The sequence below is a fragment of the Gorilla gorilla genome, chromosome 1, assembly GCF_029281585.2.
Source record: "Gorilla gorilla gorilla isolate KB3781 chromosome 1, NHGRI_mGorGor1-v2.1_pri, whole genome shotgun sequence".
NCBI classification, from domain to species: Eukaryota; Metazoa; Chordata; class Mammalia; order Primates; family Hominidae; genus Gorilla; species Gorilla gorilla.
Genome location: NC_073224.2, coordinates 100463379 through 100475365, shown reverse-complemented (window position 1 = coordinate 100475365; position 11987 = coordinate 100463379). Strand labels below are relative to the sequence as shown.

The following is an 11987-nucleotide window of genomic DNA, read 5'->3' as shown; positions in this document are numbered from 1 at the left end:
TGTTGGGATTACAGGTGTGAGCCACTGCACCTGGCCTAGTTCTGGCATTTTTATCGCACCTACTGTAGTGTGTCATTGAGTCCAAGTTTCAAGGAGCCATCTCCTTGATTAGTACTGGCTCCAGGTGTCCTTGCCAGAACATTGAACCCCAAAATATATATGAATGCTTCATGTCAATACATTTTGCCCTATTGATCATTTTCCACAGCCTCCCCCTTATTCCAGACTCACTCCATGTGTTCTCCCAGCTCCAACTGGTTCATATTAGCCAGGTCACAGAATTTTTTTTGATATGTAACAATTTCCTCCTGGAACTTCATACCTCTGCTTGTATTGTGTTGTGTTGAGGCGTAATTCTAGTTATCTCCCTGGAGATTAAAAAAAAATAAGACTGAGAGAGGTGGTACTTGGTAAAGACAAGTAGTATACTTGAGATATCTTTCTTGTGCAAAGTCTTTGCAGGGTCTGTATGCAAGAGGAGGCTGCTTTCCTTTAGCAAGGGGAGAGGGTTGCTTCTGCTGGCCTGGAATGTTAAGAAGAATCTGGAGGTTCCAGATTATCAGGTTCTCATGTACCCAAATGTTTCCTCCCAGGTCTTTTGGTCTTACTTTTCCTATTAGGGTATTTGATATAGGAGACCTATTGGCACTGTGCATTCAGTCTCCTTTGCAGTTCTGCCACGTATCAATGAGATCCCATATCTGATTTTCAGTGCAGTCTGCCTTGCAACTGAGATGAGAGTCTCCTTAGAGACTCTTGCCATATAGGCTCTCTGGATTTACAGCACACCTTGAGTTGATAGCTGGCTGATGTGAATCTATAATTTTCTTTTTTTAAAGGCTTCCAAAGCAATTAACAAAAGCCAGAAGACTCTGGCTTTTGATGGGGACCAAATGTGCTCCCCCTCCCATCCAAGGCCCCCCTTCTCCAGATCAAGCAGCCCAGTTCCTTTAACACTCTCCTGCAGTTTTCATGAAAACCTGCCTGTTTATTGCCCATCTCAGATGCGACACTGCTAACTCAGTCCTGAGATCCAGGTGTATTCAGTGTTTGGGAGAAATGGAATTTGGAAGGGGAGATTCAGGAAGCTGGCAGGGGTTCTCCAGGCATGCTCCAGGGAGCATCTTCCGGAAAACATCCTGTTGGGTCCTGCTCCAACACCTAGCCTGTCTCTTCCCTTCCTGGAAACATGATCTGGGATTTTTCTTTCTTCTTTTCCTTTTCTTCTTTTTGAGATAAAGTTTTGCTCTTGTTGCCTGGGCTGAAGTGCAATGGCACAATCTCGGCTCGCTGCAACCTCCACCTCCCAGTTTCAAGCAATTCTCCTACCTCAGCCTCCCAAGTAGCTGGGATTACAGGCACCCGCCACCGTGCCCAGATAGTTTTTGTATTTTTAGTAGAGACGGGGTTTCACCATGTTGGCCAGGCTGGTCTCAAACTCCTGACCTCAGGTGATCCGTCCTCCTCAGCCCCACAAAATGCTGGGATTATAGGCGTGAGCCACTGCGCCCAGCCTTTTTTTTTTTTTTTTTTTCTGAGACGGAGTCTCGCTCTGTCACCCAGGCTGGAGTGCAGTGGCGTGATCTCGGCTCACTGCAAGCTCTGCCTCCTGGGTTCACGCCATTCTCCTGCCTCAGCCACCCAAACAGCTGGGACCACAGGCGCCCGCCACCATGCCCGGCTAATTTTTTTGTATTTTTAGTAGAGGCGGGGTTTCGCCATGTTAGCCAGGATGGTCTCAATCTCCTGACCTCGTGATCTGCCCACCACGGCCTCCCAAAGTGCTGGGATTACAGGCGTGAGCCACCGCGCCCGCCCCCCCCCCTTTTTTTTTTTAAAGCATATGGAACTCAGGCGATGGGATTTTTCTTTTCTTTCTTTCCTTCCCTCCTTCCTTCCCTCCTTCCTTCCTTCCTTCCTTCCTTCTTTCTTTCTCTCTTTCCTTTCTTTCTTTCTTTCTTTTTGACAGAGTCTTGCTCTGTCGCCCAGGCTGGAGTGCAGTGGTGTGATCTTGGCTCACTGCAACCTCTGCCTCCTGGATTCAAGTGATTCTCCTGCCTCAGCCTCGCAAGTAGCTGGGATTACAGGTGTGTGCCACCATGCCCAGCTAAATTTTGTATTTTTTAGTAAAGATGGGGTTTCACCATGTTGGCCAGGCCGGTCTTGAACTCCTGACCTCATGATCCGCCCGCCTCAGCCGCCCAAAGTGCTGGGATTACAGGCATGAGCCACCACGCCCTGCCGTATTTTTCATCTTCTAACATTTGCGAACCACTTGGTAGGAGTTTGGTGTAAAGTCAAATCACCAGTTTCAAGTAGTAACACATTTTAAAACAATACACTTTTTTTAAAGTTTCACAATAGTGAAAAAAAAATCAGTGTTTTCCCCCCCGTTCTTGACAGTTTTTTTTCCATTGCTGTATGCACAGAACAGTGCCTGTCACATAGCTGTCACTCTAAGTATTTGCTACCTATTTGACTAATAAAATTAAATACATACATATTTGAGACAGTGTCTCACTCTGTCACCCAGGCTGGAGTGCAGTGGTGCATTCATAGCTCACTTTAGCCTCAGTCTCCTGGGCTCAAGTGATTCTCCAGCCTCAGCCTCCCGAGTAGCTGGGACTAAAGGCACGCCCCACTATGCTCGGCTAATTTTTTTCATTTTTTTGTAGAGACGGGATCTCCCTATGTTGCCCAGGCTGGTCTTAAACTCTTGGCCTCAAGAGATCCTCCCAACTTGGCCTCCCACAGTGTGGGGTTACAGGCATGAGCCACCTTGCTTGCCCAAAATTAAATATTGAAATAGATAAATACTTATTGAATGGATAAGTGGGAATGATAATATTGTTTACAAATTAATTCGGCTGAGAAGAAAGGCAAGTGAAGAGAAAACAGCCAGCCAGGGAGCACAGCCCAGCCAAGACAGTGGGGGGCACCCCTTCCCGTCGGCCACCAGGGGAGTTGGAGAGGGAGGACGTACCCTTCCCCACCCTGCTCCCTCCCCCAGCTCACAAGCTGTGGGCTGATGCGGCCGCTGGTCCCTGCTCTCAATACCTGAATGAACTATTTGGCTGAAAGCCTAGGGTGAGGTGTTCGGGGGACGGAGAGCAGGGCGTGGACTTCCCTCCGCCGCTAGGTGGCGGGCTGGCTCAGGACAGGTGAGCCCGGCAGAGAGTGCCGGAGGGGGAGGAGCCCAGCAGGGAAGGGCAGAGGGGCACCCTGGCGGTGGGAGGGGATCTGCGTAGGACCCCAGCAACGTTGGGGGACATTTCCCTTGGGTGGAGTCAAGGATGCGACATCGTTCGAGAAAATATTTCATTCAGGAGTTGGGAGCAGAGACCATGCTATGCCCAGTATGAGGGGAAGGGGTGAGGGACTGTCACCTCAAGGCACCCCCCCGTCCAGAGAAAGGGGTGGAAGTATAAATCCCAGTGGGGTGCCCTGTGCTCTAATTCGGGGAGAAAATGCAGCAAGGAGTCCAAAGGCAGGGGTAGTTTCCTAAGGAATCATATTTGAGGTGCGCCTTGCAGGCGGAGTTCTGTTTTAACAGAAGCAGCATGTGGGTAACAGCCTGAACAAGTACAGAGCCTGGAAAATGACTCTTTCAACCTGGAGGGAGGAACAGGCTGCGTTGGGGAGGGGTCTTCTCAGTTCCCCGCTGGAGATGGGCCTGCCTTCTTCTGTCAGAAGGGTTTGGTGGCTGGAGGAGAGCGAGGTGTTGGGGGGTGTGGGGTTGTGTGTGGCGTGTGTCTGAATTGCAAAGAGGAGTGAAGGCTTCCAGCGACACCTTGACCACAGGCTGGCTCTCCAGCATCTGGAGGAATCAGAGGGAGAAGGGACGTTCTAAAATGATCATGGAGGGCCGGGCGTGTTGGTTCACGCCTGTAATCACAGCACTTTGGGAGGCTGAGGCAGATGGATTATTCGAGGTCAGGGGTTCAAGACCAACCTGGCCAACATGGTGAAACAACGTCTCTACTAAAAATACAAAAAAAATTTAGCTGGGTATGGTGGCGGGCACCTGTAATCCCAGCTACTTGGAAGGCTGAGGCCGGAGAATGGCTTGAATCTGGGAGGTGGAGGTTGCAGTGAGCCGAGTTCATGCCATTGCACTCCAGCCCGGACGACAGAGCAAGACACAGTCTCTAAATAAATAAATAAATAAAATGATCATGGAAGAACTGGGGACCTGATTGTGTGGTTCCACACCCCCCCACCTGTTGCTTCATTTATGCATGTAATCTACAGATACTCCCTGAGCACCTATTCCATCTGGCATTGTGCTGGGCACCAGATAGAGGTCAATGAGACAGGGCCCTTGCCCTTGAGGGGTTCATAGTCTACCCAAAAAGATACATAAACAATTCATTACAATACTACATAATAATAAAGTGGCAATAGCTCTTCACTGTTTATTCTGTCCTGGGTACTTGATACACAGCATCTTAGAGTCACAACCACCTGGTCAACCTTGTAGTGGCATCCCCATTTTAATAAACAGAGAGATTGAGGCCTAGAGAGGTTAAGTAATTAGTTCAAGGTCATCCAGTTTGCTTGAGCAGAAGCGAGATTGAAATCCAGATCTGTTTGACTCCAAAACTGTGCTCTTTCCACTGTACCATGAGCTCCTACTTAAGGAGTCTATACCCAGAGAGAGGGCATAGGAGTGGGTGTCGGGGGAAGGTTCCCCAAGGTGGGCAGGAGACTTGGAGAATGAGTTGGAGGCAGGTGGAAAAAGGGGATGCCAAGCCAAGGGAAATACATCAGAGGCCAAGTGCCCTGTGTTTCAGGAAGAGTGAAAAGCCTCAGCTGTCCAGGGCCAGGCTGGACCCTCAGCCCTTCAATCTAGTGGTCTCCATGACAACAGGCTCACCCCGGTCTTTAGAAGTGCATTTTCCTGGAATTGGCACAGTAGAGGCATGGCCCATCTCTTTGTCTCTGACTAGTGAGCTGGCTGTTTCCCAGGCTTCCCCCTCTCCCAGATTGCTCACTCTCCGCTCAGGCTGTCTCTTCTCCCAAGAGCAGCAAGAGGCTCACTTATCTTTGCAATTTCTTTCTGTTTGGAAGTTACTTTCCTCTTTAGCTGCTTGTATGCATGCTTCAAGAAACAGAAATATTTTCTGAGTATTTTCAGTTGCACTGCATCTTCCTATATGGTATGTTATAAGGATCCTTTAAGATTAGGAGAAGCTGTGGGAGATTTAAGCCATTGCTACTTTACTCCCAAATTCATCACTAGGATTTAAAGATTTTAAGCTCATAACTCATGTTGCCATATGTGAACTGCTCAGAAAATGTTTTCCTAGAGCACTTCTGCAGAGCCATCTTTATTATTCTCATCTGTTTGGTAAGTAGGTTTGTGAACAATAGTTTTGATAAATTCTACCAGCATTTTACCAGTTCAAAAGCACCTTTTTTTTTTTTTTTTTGAGACAGCGTCTTGATGCGTCATCTAGGGTGGAGTGCCATCATGGTGCAACCACAGCTCACTGCAGCCTAGACCTCCCAGCTCAATTGATCCTCCCACTTCAGCCTCTCAAGTAGATGGGACCTCAGGTGCACACCACCACACCCAGCTAACTTTTAAAAATTATTATGATTTTTAGTAGAGACAAAGTCTCATGCCCAGGCTGGTTTTGAACTCCTGGGCGGCCCAAGTGATCCTCCCATCCTGGCCTCTCAAAGTGCTGTCAGCCATTGCACCTGGGCCAAAAGCACTTCTTGGCTATCTATGTTCCACGTGATGGCAAAAAACACAGCAACCGGTCCACTACACTATACTTTTCATTCTATTTTTTTTTTTTTTTACATCTGATTTCATTCAGGACTAGTTGTAGTTCTCTTAGTCCATTAGCTAATTGCTAAAATATCTCCCATCACTGAAAAAAGAAAAAAATTATTTGACTCCTCATTCCCTTCCATCTACTGTGCCATTTCTCCATTCCCTGTAGAGCAGAACTCCTCAGAAGAGATGACTGAGCTCACTGTTTCCCCTTCTCTCCTCCCATTCTGTCTTGAGCCCACTTCCATGAGGCTTTTATTACCACCAGCCCACAGCTCTTGCCGAGTTGTCCGGTGTCCACACCCAGCACCTCATCGAATCCAGTGGGCCGTTCTCAGCCCTCACTCTAAGTGACTGATCATCCCCTTCTTGAAATCCTTGTCTCACATGGGCTTCCAACGCCCTCTCCTGGTTTACTTCCTACCTCACGGGCTGCTCCTTCTCCGTCTCCTTTGCTGGGCCCTCCTCTCTTCCTGATCTCTAAGTGTTGGGATCCCCCTCTTTTCCTGTCCCTCTCTCTCTACTTGCTTTCAAGCCGCCCTCACCCAGAAGCATGACTAAATGCCAGCTCCACACTGATGATGCACACATTTCTACATTCTTTTCTTTTCTTTTTTTCAGATACAGCCTTGCTCTGTTGCTCAGGCTAGAGTGCAGTGGTGTGATCTTGGCTCACTGCAACCTCTGCCTCCCAGGTTTGAGCGATGCTCCTGCCTCAGCCCTGCTAGTAGCTGGGATTACAGGCACGTGCCACCATGCCCAGCTAATTTTTGTATTTTTAGTAGAAATGGGGTTTCGCCATGTTGGCCAGGCTGGTCTCAAACTCCTGACCTCAGGTGATCCACCCACTTTGGCCTCCCGAAGTGCTGGGATTACAGGCACGAGCCACTGCGCCCGGCCTTGACGACACCCACATTTCTATCCCTACCCTGGACCTCTCTCCTGAACTCTGGACTCATGTATCTGATGCCTCCTGATATCTCAAATGGAAAACCCGATGGCCCCCAGACCTGCTCTTCTCTCAGTGCTCCCCAGCTTGGCACACGGTACCACCATTCTACCAGTGGCTCAGGCCAAACACCTGGGTACCATCGCTGACTCCTCTGATAGTCAGCTTGGGCTGCCATAACGAAGTACGGTCATGCTTTGTTTAATGATGAGGATACATTCTGAGAAATGTGTCATTAGGCAATTTCGTTGTTGTGTGAACATCATAGAGTGTACTTACACAAACCTAGATGGCATGGCCTACTACACACCCAGGCTGTTGCTCCTGGGCTACAAACCTGTACAGCATGTTACTGTACCTAATACTGTAGGCAATTGTAACACAATGGTATTTGTGTATCTAAACATAGAAAAGATACAATAACAACAATATAATATAAAAGATAAAAAATGGCACACCTGCAGGGTGCTGTGGCTTATGCCTGTAATCCCAGCACTTTGGGAGGCCGAGGTGGGCAGACTGTTTGAACCCAGGAGTTTGAGACCATCCTGGGCAACATGGCGAAACCGTGTCTTAACAAAAATTAACTGGGCATGGTGGTGAACCCCTGAACACCCCTGTAGTCCCAGCTACTTGGGGGCTGAGGTGGCAGGATCACCAGAGCCCAGGAGGTCAAGGCTGCAGTGAGCTGAGATCGCACCACTACACTCCAGCCTGAGTGAGACAGGGTCTAAAAAAGAAAAAAGAAAAAAAATAATGTATACCTGCATAGGGCACTTACCATGAATGGAGCTTGCAGTGCTGGAAGTTGTTTTGTATGAGTCAGTGAGTAAGTGGTGTATAATATGAAGGCCTAGAGTGTTAACACTACTGTAGACTTTATAAACACTACATTTAGGCTACACTAAATTTATTTAAAAACTTTTTTTTGTCTAACCCTACTGGAAACAAAAAAAATTTTTTTTGATTTATTTAATAATAAATTAAACTTAGCTTATGGTAACTTTTTACTTTATAGACTTAAATATTTTTAACTTTTTTTTTTTTGAGATAGGGTCTCACTCTGTCACCCAGGCTGGAATGTAGAATGATGTGATCATGGCTTGCTGAATCCTTGACCTCCTGGGCTCAAGTGATCATTTCACCTGAGTAGCTGAGACTACAGGCGTGCACCACCATGCTTCGCTAATTTTTTTTTTTTCCCGGCTAATTTTTAAAAAAATTTTTTTTAGAGACTGGGTTTCACACTGTTGCCTAGGCTGGTCTCTAACTCCTGGGCTCAAGCAATCCTCCTGTCTCAGCCTCCCAAATTGCTGGGATTACAGGCATGAGCCACTGCGCCTGGCCTAAATTTTGTTTTTGTTTTTGTTTTTTTTTGAGACGGAGCCTCGCTCTTTCACCCAGGCTGGAGTGCAGTGGTGCAATCTTGGCTCACTGCAAGCTCTGCCTCCTGGGTTCAAGCCATTCTCCTGCCTCAGCCTCCCAAGTAGCTGGGACTACAGGCGCCACCACCACACCCGGTCTATTTTTTTGTATTTTTAGTAGAGATGGGGTTTCAATGTGTTAGCCAGGATGGTCTCGATCTCCTGACCTTGTGATCTGCCCGCCTTGGCTTCCCAAAGTGCTGGGATTACAGATGTGAGCCACCGCACCCAGCAATTTTTTTAACTTTTAAAAACTTTTTATATATATTTTTTGAGACAGGGTCTTGCTCTGCCACCCAGGCTGGAGTGCAGTAGTGCAATCATGGCTCACTGCAGCCTCGACCTCCCAAGCTTGGGTGATCCTCCCACCTCGGCCTCCTGAGTAGCTGGGGCCACTGGGGTGTACCACCATGTCTGGCTATTTTACATTTTTTGTAGTGACTGAGTTTCCCTGTTTTGTCCAGGCTGGTCTTGAATTCCTGGGCTTGAGAGATCCTCCTGCCTCAGCTTCCCAAAGCTCTGGGATTACAGGCATGAGCCACTGCATCTGGCATATTTTAAAAAAATTTTTGACTCTTTTTTTTTTTTTTTTTTTTTGAGGTGGAGTCTGGCTCTTTTGCCAGGCTGGAGTGCAGTGGCACGATCTTGGCTCACTGCAACCTCTGCCTCCCGGGTTCAAGCGATTCTCCTGCCTCAGACTATCGAGTAGCTGGGACTACAGACGTGCGCCACCACACCCAGCTAATTTTTGTATTTTTAGTAGAGACGGGGTTTCACCATGTTGGCCAGGATGGTTTCGATCTCTTGACCTCGTGATCTGCCCGCCTCGGCCTCCCAAAGTGCTGGGATTACAGGCATGAGCCACTGCGCCCTGCCTTTTTTGATTCTTTTGTAATAACACTTAGCTTAAAACACAAACACATTGTATAGCTGCACAAAATATTTTTTCTTTATATCCTCATTCTATGCTTTTTCCTACTTATTTTTTTTAATTTAAAAAACCTTTTTGTTAAAAAAGACACAAACACACACATTAACCTAGGTCTGCACAGAGTCAGGATTGTCAATATCACTGTCTTCCACCTCCACATTTTTTTTTTTTAAGATGGAGTTTCGCTCTTGTTGCCCCGGCTGGAGTGCAACGGCATGATCTTGGCTCACTGCAACCTCTGCCTCTTGGGTTCAAGTGATTCTCCTGTCTCAGCCTCCTGAGTAGCTGGGATTACGGGCATCTGCTACCACACCTGGCTAATTTGTTTGTTTGTTTGTTTGTTTTTGTTTTTCGAGACGGAGTCTCACTGTGTCGCCCAGGCTGGAGTGCAGTGGCGTGATCTCGGCTCACTGCAAGCTCTGCCTCCTGGGTTCACACCATTCTCCTGCCTCAGCCTCCCAAGTAGCTGGGACTACAGGTGCCCGCCACCATGCCTGGCTAATTTTTTGAATTTTTTAGTAGAGACAGGGTTTCACCGTGTTAGCCAGGATGGTCTCGATTTCCTGACCTCATGATCCGCCTGCCTCAGCCTCCCAAAGTGCTGGGATTACAGGTGTGAGCCACCGTGCCTGGCCAAATTTTTGTATTTTTAGTAGAGATGAGGTTTCGCCATGTTGGCCAGGCTGCCCCCTCCACATCTTGTCACACTGGAAGGTCTTCAGGGACAGTAACACACATGGAGCTCTCATCTCCTATGATAACAATGCCTCCTTCTGGATACCTCCTGAAGGACCTGTCTGAGCCTATTTTACAGTTAACCTTTTTTTTAAATAAGTAGAAGAAACATACTCTAAGAGAATGATAAGAAGTATAGTAGGGTAAATGCCAGGTGTAGGAATTTTTCAGTTTCATTACAATCTTATGGGACCACTGTTGTATATAATAGTTTCTTGTTGGACAGAATATCATTATGCAGTGCATGACTCTACCATAGGCTGGGGGGCTTAAACAACATAAATTTATTTTCTCACAGTTCTGGAGGCTGGAAGTCCAAGATCGGAATGCCTGCATGGTCAGCCAGGATGGTTCTGCTGAGGGCCCTCTTCCTAGCTTGTACACAGCCACCTTCTTGCTGTGTCCTCACATGGCAGAGAGAGACAGAGATAGAGAATGAGGTGGAGTGGAGAGGGAGGGAGGGAGAGCGAGTGTGCACAAGCTCTCTGGTGTCTCTTCTTATAAGGGCACTAATCCCATCACGAGAGCCACCCTTGGGACCTCATCTAAACCTAATCACCTCCCAAAGGCCCCATCTCCAATTACCATCATATTGGGGTTAGAGCTTCAACATGAACTTTGGAGAGACACAGTCTGGTCCACAGCACTCCTTTCTCTCTCACCCTCATACCTAAACCTTCAGTAAATCCAACAGGATGTACCATCTACCTTCCAAATACATCCGGAACCTGACTACTTCTCCTCTTCGCCACTGTTACCATGACCATCTGCTCTTGCCTGGGTTATTGCAGTGACCTCTTGACTGGTCACCTGCTTCCACTGGCTCCTACAGCCCATGATCCCCAGGCAGCCAGGACTTTAACATAACAAATCAGATCATATGACTTATCTGCTGTTGACCCCTTAGTTGCTCCTGATAGTCCTCACTGTGAAGTCCCTGCTCCTCACTGTGCCCTGGGTGCACTGGCCCAACTGCCCCTCCTCCCGGCATGCCCCTCTCACGGCTCGTATTCCAGCCACAAGCTGCTCAGAGCCAACAGCTCTTGCCAGACCTTGAGGACTCATCATCTCCATCCTGTCTCTTCCTACCCTGTGTGTGCTGTCTGGCACACAGTAGGTGCTCACTCAACACATGTTTGTTAAATGAAGGAAGGCTTTGTCTTCCTCCAAATCTCCTCTGTTCAGGAGTTGTTATGGACTGGACACATAATTGCAGCACTTGGGGAGGCTAAAATAGGAGGATCATTTGAGCTTATGAGTTCAAGTCCAGCCTGGGCAACATGGAAAAACCCCATCTCTACAAAAAAATACAAAAATTAGCCCAGCAGGTGGCTTGTGCCTGTAGTCCCAGCTACTCGCTTGGGAGGCTGAAAGTGAGAGGATCACTTGAGCCCAGGACATTGAGGCCGCAGTAAGCCAAGTTGTGATCGCACCACTGCACTTCAGCCTGGGTGACAGAGTGACACCCAGTCTCAAAAAAAAAAAAAAAGGTATTATGTCACTGGGGCTGCTGGTCTGATGGTCCTTCCTGAATGTGCCTATCCTAGGCCCCCAGCCCCTGCTGCCACCTCCCTCCAGTCAATGACAGGAGAATGCATCAAGACTCTGCCTGCCCCCTCCATCTGTTCCTATTCTCAGAGACACTATCACCCCGTAGTGTATTGGAGCCAGCCACCCATTTTCCCTTCCTGCTCAGCCAATCAGAACAAGAATAATCAGCACATCTGCTGAATGCTTACAAAAATGCCAGTGATCTACCTCAATTATTTGGAATCCTTATACTTCCACAAAAGAACTATGTTATTACTCCTACAGATAAGAAAAATGAGACTCAAAGAGGGCTCAATTACTTGCCCAAGGTCATACAGTAAAGATGTTGGATGGATGGGTGGATGGATGAATGAATGAATGGATGGATGAACAAGAGCCTTATTGACTCTGGTGCTTTGCTGTTTTTCTCTCTTTCCAACATAAACACTGGGGGTGGCTCCATGGAACTAAAGGAGCCAAGTGGCTTTGGGGATTCCTGAGCCAAGAGAGCAGGAGGTTGGGAGGAGTTGACCCTGGTAGAAATCAGCCCTGAGCAGCCCCAAGTTACTCAGTAACCTCAAATACTTGGTCCCCAGGGACAAACTGGCCAATCTTGGCCAGGGCAGGCAGCAG

At 47.8% G+C, this 11987-nt stretch overlaps 1 long non-coding RNA gene across 2 annotated transcripts in view; it reads right to left on the bottom strand.

Annotated features, from left to right (window-relative positions):
• Positions 1–236: 236 nt before the first annotated feature.
• Positions 237–11987, bottom strand: part of LOC129526780 (uncharacterized) — a 14983-nt gene continuing 3232 nt past the window's right edge. Inside the window, exons 3-4 of one of the 2 annotated variants that reach the window (XR_008671516.2) lie at positions 10121–10221; positions 237–368 (exon numbers count right to left, since the gene is read on the bottom strand). This is a non-coding gene — a long non-coding RNA (uncharacterized lncRNA). Of the gene's footprint in view, positions 369–10120; positions 10229–11987 lie in introns of both variants that reach the window. The other variant, XR_010129347.1, reaches the window with a different exon arrangement.